Here is a 12838-nt window from a genome sequence, read left to right as displayed (position 1 = left end):
AATTGGACTTCTCGAAGCCAAAATTCACACTTCGAAAATTTGGCATAGAGCTTTTCTTGATGAAGCAACTTGAGAATACATCGAAAATGCTTCTCGTGGTCAGCTTGGCTTTTTGAGTAGATGAGGATGTCATCGATGAAGACAATGACAAATTTATCCAAATACGGCTTGCAGACGCGATTCATGAGATCCATGAATGCGGCAGGTGCATTAGTGAGCCCAAAGGGCATCACTAGGAACTCGTAATGACCATAACGAGTCCTAAATGCAGTCTTGTGCACATCTTCATCCTTGACCTTCAATTGATGGTAGCCTGACCTTAGATCAATCTTGGAAAAGTAGCTCGCTCCTTGCAACTGATCGAACAGATCGTCGATCCTGGGCAAAGGATACCTATTCTTTATAGTGACCTTATTAAGCTCACGGTAATCGATGCATAAACGCATAGAACCATCTTTCTTCTTGACGAACAAAATTGGCGCTCCCCATGGAGACGGACTAGGTCTAATAAAACCTTTGGCTAGCAGATCATCTAGCTGCGTTCTCAATTCTTTCATTTCTGTTGGTGCTAGCCTATAAGGCGCTCTTGCAATAGGTGCAGCTCCTGGAATGATGTCGATTCTGAATTCCACTTGTCTATCTGGTGGCAAACCAGGTAGTTCCTCCGGGAAAACTTCAGGGTAGTCAGAGATGACTGGAATGTCTTCAATCTTGGGTCTTTCCTCACCAATGGTTACCTGTGCCATATAAATGACACAACCCTTCTTCAAACATCTGGATGCCTTTAGCATAGACACTTGCTCAGGCAATCCATGCCGAGTATCTCCCTGAATGGTAAGTGGTTCACCAGACGGAGTCTTGATCACCACTTGCTTCTTGTTGCACACAATCTGAGCTTGGTTACGCGATAACCAATCCATGCCTATTACTATGTCGAATCCAGCTAGCTGAAAGGGTAATAAGGTAAGAGGAAAAGAGTGGTTCCTAATGGATATGACACATCCATCTAACACAGTCGAAACTGTTTCCATGGTTCCATCAGCTAATTCCACCTCATATTTCACACTTAAGGCTTTAACAGGTAATTTTAACAACTCACAAAACTTATTATCTACAAAGGATTTATCTGCTCCAGAATCAAATAACACTCTTGCGAAAACATCATTAATGAGAAACGTACCGGTTATGACGTTATCGTTCTGATGGCCTCCTGAACATTCATTTGAAAGACCCTGGCGTTGGTCTTTTTCCCTTCCTCAGCTTTCTTCACTAGTTTTGGGCAGTTGGTCTTGATATGCCCTTTTTCATTGCAACTATAACAAGTTGCATCTTTCAGCTTTTTGCACTCAAGAGTCCTGTGCTCAGAGGACTTGCAAATCCCACATGCCTTAGGCTGGGATTGGGATTTCTGCTCAAACCTGCACCTCCCAAAATGGTGCTTCTTGCAGATCTTGCACTTTGGCCTATCACTTGACTGTTGATCACCCTTCTTGGATTCCGACCCTTTCTTGTGGTCGTTGCTTCCTTTTCGCTTCTTATCTGAGCGTCGTGAACCATCATCTTCACGCTTTCTCTTCTCGGTGTCAGCATTTCTCAATGATCTCTGTCTCACTGCATCCAGAGTGAGAGACAGAGATATATCAGCTACGGATCTAAATGTAGCGGGCCGAGAGACCTTCACGCTAGCTTTGATTTATGGGGCCAGACCCCCAATGAAACGTGCGATCCTTTTGGGTTCTGGGGTCACAAGGTACGGAACCAATCTTGACAAGGTGTTGAAACTTGTGAGGTACGCCTGGCAATCCAGGTTCTTCATGACCAGAGATAGAAAATCAGACTCTATCTTTTCAACCTCATGCTGAGGGCAGTAATTTTCCTTGATGAGAGCAACAAATTGCTCCCATGACATGTTGTACAAAGCAACTTTTCCAGAGGCTTGGATTAATGACCTCCACCATTCTAGGGCTTCACCCTTAAATGACTGGGATGCAAAATACCATATCCCTTTCAGCACAACCACTAATGTCCACAACTGTGTCCATTTCATCCAGCCAGGTCATGCAATCTACAGCGCCCTTCTCCCCAGTAAAATCTCGGGGCTTACATAAAACAAAGTATTTATATGTGCAACCCTTGGCGCGGGGTGCATCATCGGACACTATCTTTTTAGGGTGAACACTGTTCTCATTTGATGAGTGTCGATCGTCATCTTTCTTGGACACATCCTTCTTGGACTTAGGCTGGACAGAGGGTGGTTTGCTATGAGCCTCAGAATGGGTTTTTGGTCTGGAATGAGGTGTAGACAGGGTTCTACTTTGGGTCCCAGAGGACTCACTGTTCTGCCTCTCCAAAGCTTTTGTAACGGCGTTGTCCACTAGTGCTTGCAGCTCCGCACCGGTTAATTGGATTCTGGCGTTATCGTGGTTTTCCACCGGATGACTACTCGCTTCATCCGAACCAGCCATGTAGCTTCAATTGCTACATATGGAATTAATGGGCAAGGTTATATTAAGAGGCTTTTACAGTATTTTATATTTTAATAACCATGGTTTTAAATTGCCATTTTAGGTTAATTTGTTAAAATTTTAGGATCTTTATTATTACCCTAAAATATATTAATAATAGCACATAAGGCCTAGTCACAAGGACGATTTATTTTAATTATAAACCAGGAATTTTTTTTTTTACAAAGTCCCGGTATTCAGGTTTGAACCACAGTTCATCGCCTTTTATCTACAGGGAGTCATAGGCTACCACTGTTTTCAGTCCCATAGGACATTTAATTATTGCCTACAGGCACTTCGCCTTTAAGGGGAGGTTATATAATTAAGGGAATTTAAATTAACCCGTTTTAAAAGATGGCCTGTGTGACTTTACGGATTCACAGTTTGCCAAGAGTGTTAACATATTCAGAGATGTTAACAAAATTTGGAACCCTCTGGACAGGTTCTACCGTCTTGGCCATGTCTACAATGACACGTGGCTAGGTTTTACCCCCAAGATTCTTTTAATAATTAACGCAGAGCAAATCCTAATTTGAGATGTTAATATGGATCTTAATCTAATTATGGAACTACCATCTTGGCCTTGTTTTATCATAACATATGGCTATGTCTCTGTTCTTTTTAGATGTTACCATTTTAATATAATGGCAGATCTTTTTATTATTTTCATTTATTTCAAGTTTTGCACACATAATTAATAATAATAAATAAAATGAAAATTATACTAGAACATCTCATAAATTGTTTAAACAAGTACATCATTTGCCCTAAACGGGACTTCTACGAAAATAAGTGCCCACGCAGGGGCGGAAAAACGAAAAAAACCCACGCAGGGGTCAACTAAAATACATGCCCACGCAGGGGCAGAATACAAAATGACAAGCCCACGCAGGGGCTGAGTACTGAAGCAAAAAGTCCACGCAGGGACTTGATTACAACCAATCAAACAACAAAGGTCTTTAATGACCCCTTCTTTTGGACTTCCCTTTGAGTAGGTCCGATAGACCCTTGAAGAAGCCTCGGTTGCTCTCCCGTACCGTTCGGATTTCTTCTTCACAGTGGTCCAATCTATCGAGGATCTCTTGCTGGCGCTCCGGCGGGATCAGCTGCGGCTGCGGCGGCTGATACAGAGGTTGAGGAGGTGGTGGACGCTGGGTAACCAGTGGTCCAAAGGCCTCCATAAGGTCCCTCTGGATGACGGGCATTGTAGTCCCATGCCTCCTGGTATGGGTCCACATTGGCGTAGTCATAATGGGTATGAGCCGGCTGCTCAAAATGGTTATACGCCGCTGAATCGGCGTAGGCAGGGTATGGGTTGTCAAAACCCACTGGTGGCGCCATAGGCGCAGAGTTGATCTCTGGGATGGGGTTTGATGGACCTCCCATCTGCGGGTCTTCTTCTTCCTGAAGTGGCGGATAATGACTGCCACTTGAAGGCTGAGGAGTACTGATACGGACTCCTCCTCGCACGGACATCCGTGCGTTTGACCTTCTCCGCCTCGGGGGCTCCAGAGGCAGCTGCTGTTCCACTGGCGGTGGTGGTGGCGGAGTGACTGCCACAAATCGAGAATCCTCGGAAGGATCCTGCTGCTGCTGTTACTGCTGCTGCTGCTGCAGGTAAGGCGATGAGTGTTCCGAGGGCGTAAAGTACCACTCGTACTGGGCGAACTTCGCTTGGTAACTGTCAGGACCACGGTAAGGTGATCCGTGAAAAGATGACCCATCGAAAATCTCAATGGGGTGGTTCGGAGTCTCGGACGCAGGCTCCACGGGATCTGTATCTTCGTCCATGTCGTCCGCATGATCCCCAGAGAAGTGATCCTCAGGTCCTAGTGGGTTAAAACCCACGGGTTCTTGAAAGATATTAGCTGGGTTGAACTGGCTCTGAAAGACTGGTGTAGGGTCGCCATAAGAATGGTGAGAGTTCGATCTTTGCAAAGGTATAAAAGAAGGCGGTTGGTTGTTGGGCTCATTCTCCGAGTGGGGCCCAAAAGAATGCAAATACGAACGTGAGGAACTGAGGGAGACCGACCGCCTCCCGGGTTCGACGTAGAGCCTCCATGGCTCCTGCGGGCTAGTACTCATGGTAATTGACGGCGTTCGCCAGTGCGATGGTCTGGCCTCGTGATCATGGCCCGTAACTGGGCTTTTGCCTCGACCTCTCAAAAATCTCGGCGGCATTTTGACCTGCAAACATGGTTAAGATAACAACCAATATATAAAAAAACCAAATAAAACAAAAACAAAACAGAGTTTGTCCTATGTTCGCTGTATAGACTCGGAACTCGAGGAATGTGCAATTTGTGCACTGAGATTAAACACAAAAGGCTAGTGTTTAATTCACTCAGTGTTGGCTCTGATACCAACCTGTCACACCCCAAATTTCCACGTGTCACCGGTGGGCCCGTTGGGGGAGTATCGTGACGTAGTTGATATCATCATAGTCAAACAACACAAATTATAATGCACAGCGGAAGCATAAAGATAGATTTATTTCAACCAAACAAAATGTAATATCCAAGTATCACAATGTAGCTGAAATAGATCCACAGGCGGATCAAAATAAAAAGGAGAAAACTGTTCAACAGATAATGGCATCCAAGCTTGCGAGACTCTAACCATGCTAAGGAGTAGCCAGCCTGTTACGTGTAGAACCTGCACTTAATGTTTTTGGGGAAAATACGTCAGTTTACACTGGTAAATACAATTTAACTGACTCATTTTGAAAAGGTTTTAAAATTGATTTGAATGCACATGGCACAAAACTTTTTATAACTTGGGATAATTAATCAATTATAAACTTGTAAAAGAATTAAATGATTGTTATGCGTTCAGTCGCCCGGTTCGTGCCGGGTTTAAGATTAATAGACACACCACATAGTATAAAACCGCGGCGGGAAACCAACGGTTATACCTTAATAATTATGGACACATTGTCGGGTGTACGCCTACACCCCCGTGTCAAGGTCGTGGCCATTTCATGAATGATGCCAAGGATATCCGGGACATGGTCATTAAACTCCCATAGGCGTAAAACAAACAAAACCAATTTTTAAACGGGTCACATTGATAGTACCCAACTACTAATGAGTAGGGGTCAATTGCCCGACCAAGCGGTATTTTTTATACCGCACCCCAAGCCCGTATAAGGGAAAATAAGTTAAAAGTATTTACCTGAGCAAGTAACAACCACAACAAGCAAGTGCAAGTATCTTTTACTGGGTCCCCTATTTGCAGAGGGAGAATCAGAGTTGTCTGACATCTGGTTTTCACAGTTTGCAGTGAAAGCATAATTTGCAGAGTGAGAATCAGAGTTGTTAAAATTTCCACCAGCAGTTATGTCAATAAAATGATCATAACTCTGATCCTTACTACTGCTACCAGATTCTTCCTGACCAAAAAGAGCTGTGCTGCCAAATGAATAGTCATCAGCAACTTTACCAGACTCTTGCAACTTCCTCTTCTGGTTTAACTCCCTTTCATAGGCCAGGAGTCTACCATGGAGTTGGGTCAGGGTCAGATCTTTGAACTCAGCTGAATTTCTAGTGACAAAAGCAATTGTGTCCCATTTTTCAGGTAGTGATCTAAGAAACCTGCTATTTTGAGTTGCATTTGGAAATGTAACCTTAACAAGTCTTAGCTCACCAATGAGACAACTGAATCATTCAAACTGTTGGGTCAATGATTCACCCTTGATGTGACAGAATGTTTCATACTGCTGATTCAGAATTTCCCTATTGTTTTCAAAACCTCTTCTGTTCCCCCAAACTGTTCCTTCAGCGTATCCCATAGCTCTTTGGCACCGTTACAATGTAACAGTCCAGCATAGATCTCATTTGGTAATGCAGATGCTATGATACTAAATGCTTTGGCATCGAGTTCGAACTTTTGAAAGTCAGTTTCAGTATAATTTTCAGTTGGTTTAGGTACGCACTTCTTTGCATCCTCAACACTTGGCACCATAGGAACATGGGGACCAAAAACAACAGACCTCCAACATCCAGTATTCTGTTGAGCAAGGATGTGACCCATCATTCTCTCCCAGATGTTGTATTCATTACGTTTTAGCATGGGTGGTTTGAAAAGAGAGCCAATGTTATTCTTATCAACTTGTGATTGTGACGTCATCCTGGTTGTTTTACAGGCACTAATTAATCAACTTTGATAGTGATTAAACCCTGCTCCGTTTTTCAACAAAACGAACAAACTATCAGTATCAACGATTGCGAGCTGAACTATTTATGTCAAAATGATTGTTAAATCAAATTTGTCTATCCAAGCTCTGATACCAATTGTTAGGATCTGAGTTTGGATTGATTATGATTTGTGTTTGATATAAGATGAACAATGAAAGAGTAGTGCAACGAAAATTAAATGGAAACAAACTTTTCATAATCAAACAGGAGAAATGCTTTCAAACATACATTTTCAACAGAGAATCAAATGCTTAAATTTATTTCAAACTTTGATTACACTTGCATGTATGCTTACAAACTCCCCCTCAGCCCGAGCTCAGTAATTTGTTCGTGCAGGAAGAAGATGGTGAAGAGCTAATAGAACAGTACAGAGCACTGTTCTATTTATAGGCACGAACAAACCACTGAAGCATCTAAGCTGACGTCACCATGAAAGTGACATCTAACCTCCTAACAAACTCTAACATCTGACCTATACAAACACTGCTATGCTAACAACTGTTATTACAATACAATTCATAAAGTGAACTAAACGACTGCTGCATCCTTCCACTGATGTGAACCCAACAACACTTTACATATCAGCAGAGCTTGACCCATAGCAGTAGATTGAACAGCAGAGTTATCATCTGTCATCAGCCTTTATCTTGGGCAGCAGTTGTAGATCAGCAGTTTAGTAGAGATCAGTAGTTTGGAGGTCAGCAGATGTTGAAACCACTTTCAAGGGGAGAGATTTGAAACATAACATCTGCTTATTCTGGATCCACTACCCTGGTCCAGTTTTGGCTTTAATTATCTGTTCCTCTGATAGGGTTTAATCCCAACATGATTTTCCATCCATAATTAGCGTAGGCAATCTATTAACGATGTAGACAACCGAAGAGAATGCATCTACCCAATATGACGGGGGTAGACAAACGTTAATAACGTTTCCAACCCCGTTTCAACCGTATGTCGGTGTTTTTGTTCCGCCTGGGCATTTTATTCTGGTGTGTATGGGCACGATAAATGACATAAGGTGCCATTTTTTTCAAATGTATTTCGTACCCGATGATTCATAGATTTTGTGCCTCCGTTACTTTGAAATATTTTGATTTTCCTTGACATTTGTGTCTGCACAAATGACATGAAAACATATAAAGCCTTGTAAAATCCAGATTTTGCACGTAACGGATATAACTAAGAGAATTTTGAAAAGTCATCAACAAACACGACATAATAGCCATAGTTTCCTATTGTTTAATCAGTGCTAACCCCCACAGATCATAGTGAAATAAGTCTAATGGATGTAAGGAACGTTTATTATTCTTATTTAAAAGGGGTAAGTGTTTAGCTTTGGCTAGTTGGCATTGGGAACAAGTCCCGGTTTAGGCAAGGGGGAAGTTAAAGACAAGAATCCAAGTATTTGTAACATGACAAAAGTATCAAAAGAAGTGTGTCCCAAGCGTGAGTGCCAAATTTCGTACGATGCTTTGTGGCACAAGGATGTAGCAACAAAAGGATTCATAGCTACTATGTAACACATATAAGTCGTCTTCGCGGCAAACCCAAGCTAGGACCTGTTTAATGTGGCAGTCCTGAATATAAAAATAAGGATGTGAGAATAAAACTTCCACACGGTTATCTTATGCGAGTTTGCTTATAGATAACAATCGTAATTAATTTAGTTTTCAAACCAACTCTCAGAAAACCGTTTTTTCTTTTTCGGTAATTTAGTTAACTAGTAAAGAAACAATTAAACAATACTTTCCATAGTACTCCTCGTGGTTCGAGACCCGACTTACCCTATATAATAAGGTAGTTAGGTTTGAGTTTTTACTTGTATTTTTGACTGACCATTCGACATCGATCATTGGGAAGGGCTGTTTCAGAACTGTCGACATGTGAAAGAAGTTTTGGTAGGAAAGGATGTGAAAAGTTTGACTTATCCATAGTAAATACGTGTTGGAGGATAATTTAATGGAAATCATATGTATTAGGGTGTTGAGAGGGAGGGGAGCTTGAGTGTTTGATGAAGAGGCCATGGTGAAAGTTGCAAGAAATGAAAACACAAAGAAGAAGGAAGAGGATTGGATAGAAAGAGAAGAGAAAGAGACAAGAAGGAATGAGAGAGGTTAGAGGAGACTAATCAAATGGCTGAAACTATATGTTAAGTAAATTCTCTCTATCTCCGTAAATAAAAGGATAGGACTTATATAAAAGGAATAATTCACAAATAAAGAATTTAAGAATCTAATAATATGTACAAAAAGGTACTACAAGAATTGCAAATTATAAATTTGCTAGTGTAATACGGACCCTCTTGACTCCCTCTTGTTTCGCCACTGAATTCTTCACACACCTAAAGATTTGTATATTTGTATTGAAGTTGATGTGTTGCAAAATACATGCTTTTATCCTATGTATTTTGTACAATTTCGTATTTAATTAGTGTCATTTTTTAGCTTTTAGTGTATAATTGATTAGTTGGTGTTGTTACAGGTCCCGATGCATAAAGGCAACAAAAACGATGAAAAAAGACCAAGAAACGAGCACCCAAGAGCAAGAGATGAAGTACAGGGGTGAAAAAAGAATTTTTTTGGAAATAGGAGTCCCAGGCCTGTCGCAAGCCAACATTGGCTTCTTCTCACGACACGTGATGCGGTATATTAGTCTGACTAGCTTGAACAAAAATGCGTTGACCGTCTAATTTGTCTTATTTGGTTGCCAGGCGTGTGGCGAGGCTTATGTCCCTCTTGCGACACACATAACGAGCATATGTCGACAAAGTTGTTTATTCGACCCTAATTAAGCTCGTGATACCCCATAGCTGCGTTTTTACACCTCCAAACAATAAAACCTGCTGTTTTAGGCGAATTTAAGGAGCTTTTGAAGATCAAGGAAGACTCGATTAAGTTCAGAAGTTGCAATTTGTTAGAAATCATTATCAAACTTCGATTGTGAACTATGTTGAATCTAATTTTGTTGAACATGTTTGAGTTGTTCTTCATCACCATAAGCAACTAAACTCTTTTAAACTGCCTAGGCTCATGGTGATCACTAGTTAGACTTGTTTTACTCTTGGATTTGGATGTTATTGATTGTTTTTATGCTTTGGTAAATTGTCTACTTATCTATTGCTTTTGATACGTATGCATGCTATGTCTGGCTGAGTTTTATGATCATGTTCTGCATTATTCTTGTTTTGTCAAATTACGTATTATTTGATTTCAGTTTCATGTGTTTATCAACTACTTTGTGTTTGTGACTATACTTGTGGTTTCTTGTCTTTGAAAACCCTTATGAACGAGTTGTGTCCTAGCTAAAAACCGGTGTTCTGTTATTCTTGAGACAACGGAAGAGTTAGAGTATCGGGTTATCTAGTTATATAGTTTACAGGTTTTGGTGAGACCGGGAGGAGATCCATCGTAGTGAGTCTTTAGATCCTTAGCAATTCCAAGTTAAAACTATAATAGATAGATTACCCATTTATATCTTTGAGTGTATTGTGATTAGGGCTGTAAACGAACCGAACGAACACGAACAAGGCTTTGTTCGTGTTCGTTCGTTAAGGAAATAAATGTGTTCACGAACGGTTCATGAACACTTACCGAACAAGATTTTATGTTCATGTTCGTTCATTAAGCAAATGAGCGTGTTCGCGAACGGTTCACGAACACAAACGGACACAAATAAATTTGGCGAACGCGACGAAGGATAAAGATAGATGGCCCAGAGAGTAGCACTCGAACTTGAATCCCTTATTGTGGAACGTAGGTCGATTGTATTCGTGGATGTAAATAATGAGAAATGAAAGGGAAATGATGCATAAACAAGGTGAAAATGGGTTTCCTAGTTTAATTGTTAGGGAAATAAAATAAATAAAAGTTTAATAATATAAAAAGTACAAATAAAATATAAGAAAGTACAAAGATCTTCAATTAAAACACAAACATACGAACATAAACGAACGTAAATCAACGAATATTCACGAACACGTTCACGAACACCTTACCGAACGTTCACGAACACAATCGAACGAACGAGATCTCTGTTCATGTTCGTTCATTTAACTAATCCAATGAAATTTCTTGTTCATGTTCGTTCGTTTATTAAACGAACGAACATAAACGAACATCCTGCCGAACGGTTCACGAACTGTTCGCTGAACGTTCGGTTCGTTTATAGCCCTAATTGTGATTAGTGAGTCTAGGAGGAGATATAGTCTTGGGTACCTAAGCATATTAGTAGGTGAAACCGGGAGGTGAACCGAATCATTAACCGTTGGGCTTTACACGTTTTGGGATTATTGGGTAGCATTATTGAGATCGGGAGGTGATCTAGCGTGTCTTTCATAAACCCTTTTTAGTCGTATCTTTAGAAACCTGTTAGCAATCAATTATCCAATTCCAAGAGTGTGCAAGCTTGCTGGTAGAATCTTATGCCTAGGTAGTTGCCTTTCCTCATCTGATTTTCGACCAATATTTTGTGCTAGTATCTGTCTTAGTTTTATTTAAATTAGTAGTTAAATTAAATAAATAAAAGCCCCCAAAATTTTATTTAAAAAATGGCTTATATTCAATAAAGGTTGTTAACTGAAGTTGCTTATACAGAGTTCTAGCTTAGGTTTGATATCTGGTCTTACCAGGTATACTACACTGTGCTAGTATTCGTCTTAGTTTTATTTAAATTAGTAGTTAAAGTAATTAAATAACCCCCCCCCCCCCCCGACAAAAAAAAATTAAAAAATTGGCTTATATTCAATAAAGGTTGTTAATTGAAGTTGCTTATACAGAGTTCTTAGGTTTGATATCTGATCTTACCGGGTATACTACATTGCGGCCGGTACACTTGTCGTGCAGGTATGATTTATTTGTGAGTCTCTGATTTTAAAATTTGCTGAAATATATATATTTATACATTATTCATACATCAGAGGAGGTCATATCAAACTTGTCATGTAGCAAAGTGCTTCCAAGTACTTAAAAATACTGACATACTAGTTAAATCACACACTTAACAATATGAACAATTGTTTAAATCTTCACACCAAATATGGGTAAATTGATTAAATCTCATTTTTTATTATGAAGTTCTAAATCATAGTTGAAACATTTCCTATAATGATACACTAAATATTGCATGTAAATTGATTAAATCTCAGTTTTTCTTATGAAGTTAACCATGCATTTGTTTCTACCATGATACATTAACTAGTGCTGGCAAATCAATTTTGTTTTATATATAAGTTTTTAAACCGTGAACCATTTCCTATCATGATACTACTTTTACATGACTGAGATTGAAATTCATAAAAAGGATAGAGCATTCATAATAAGGTTTTATTTATTTATTTCTGTAAGGAGAGAGAAGGTGAATTAGAGGAAAGAGAGGTGAGAGATAGATGCTATGTTCTTGGACAAAAACATCAAACAACACGACAAGTACAATTAGGAAAAAAAATGAAAGAGAAATGGTGTTTGTATGTGTTGTGTGTAGAGCGGGAGAGAGAAAACATATAATTGGTTGGGCAAGTATGACGTGACATATGAAAACGCACCTCAAAAACACATGTATTAAGGGTGCTCTTAGAAACAATAAAAATGTAATGTTTGACACATATTGTAATGGGTTTGATTGCGCAGTATAAACGAACGGAGGGTACTTGCAGAAAAATGGGCAACTTAGACCTACTATGTAAATAGATTTACACGCATCGTCTGTCGCACCGAAACATCTTTAAAAAATATAAGACTGAACTAGAATACAATGTTACATTATGATATACTTTAAGTAAATATATTATAAAGATTTTTAATATTAAACTTTAGTGAATTTGAAATGGATTAATTTTAAACTTTTTTATATTGAAACAATTCAAATCTTTTCTAATAGACATTTGTTTGATTAATTTTAGAATGGATGAGTAATTATACTCTTACTAACTTTTTAATAAAATCAAGTGATAAATTATAATGGCAAATTATGTGTTTTCTTCACAAGCCCTATAGCGCAAAGAGTTGCGTGAGTCCGGTTAAAAACCTTGGGCTAAGATTAAGATCAACCCAATAGTACGATAAATCTTCATGATGCAAGCTCAAGTCAGCCAAACACGCTAAAAACCTTGAGCTAAAATTAAGATCAGCTCGATAGTATGAC

This window comes from Helianthus annuus, chromosome 3, assembly GCF_002127325.2.
Source record: "Helianthus annuus cultivar XRQ/B chromosome 3, HanXRQr2.0-SUNRISE, whole genome shotgun sequence".
NCBI lineage: Eukaryota > Viridiplantae > Streptophyta > Magnoliopsida > Asterales > Asteraceae > Helianthus > Helianthus annuus.
This window is presented reverse-complemented; position numbering follows the sequence as displayed.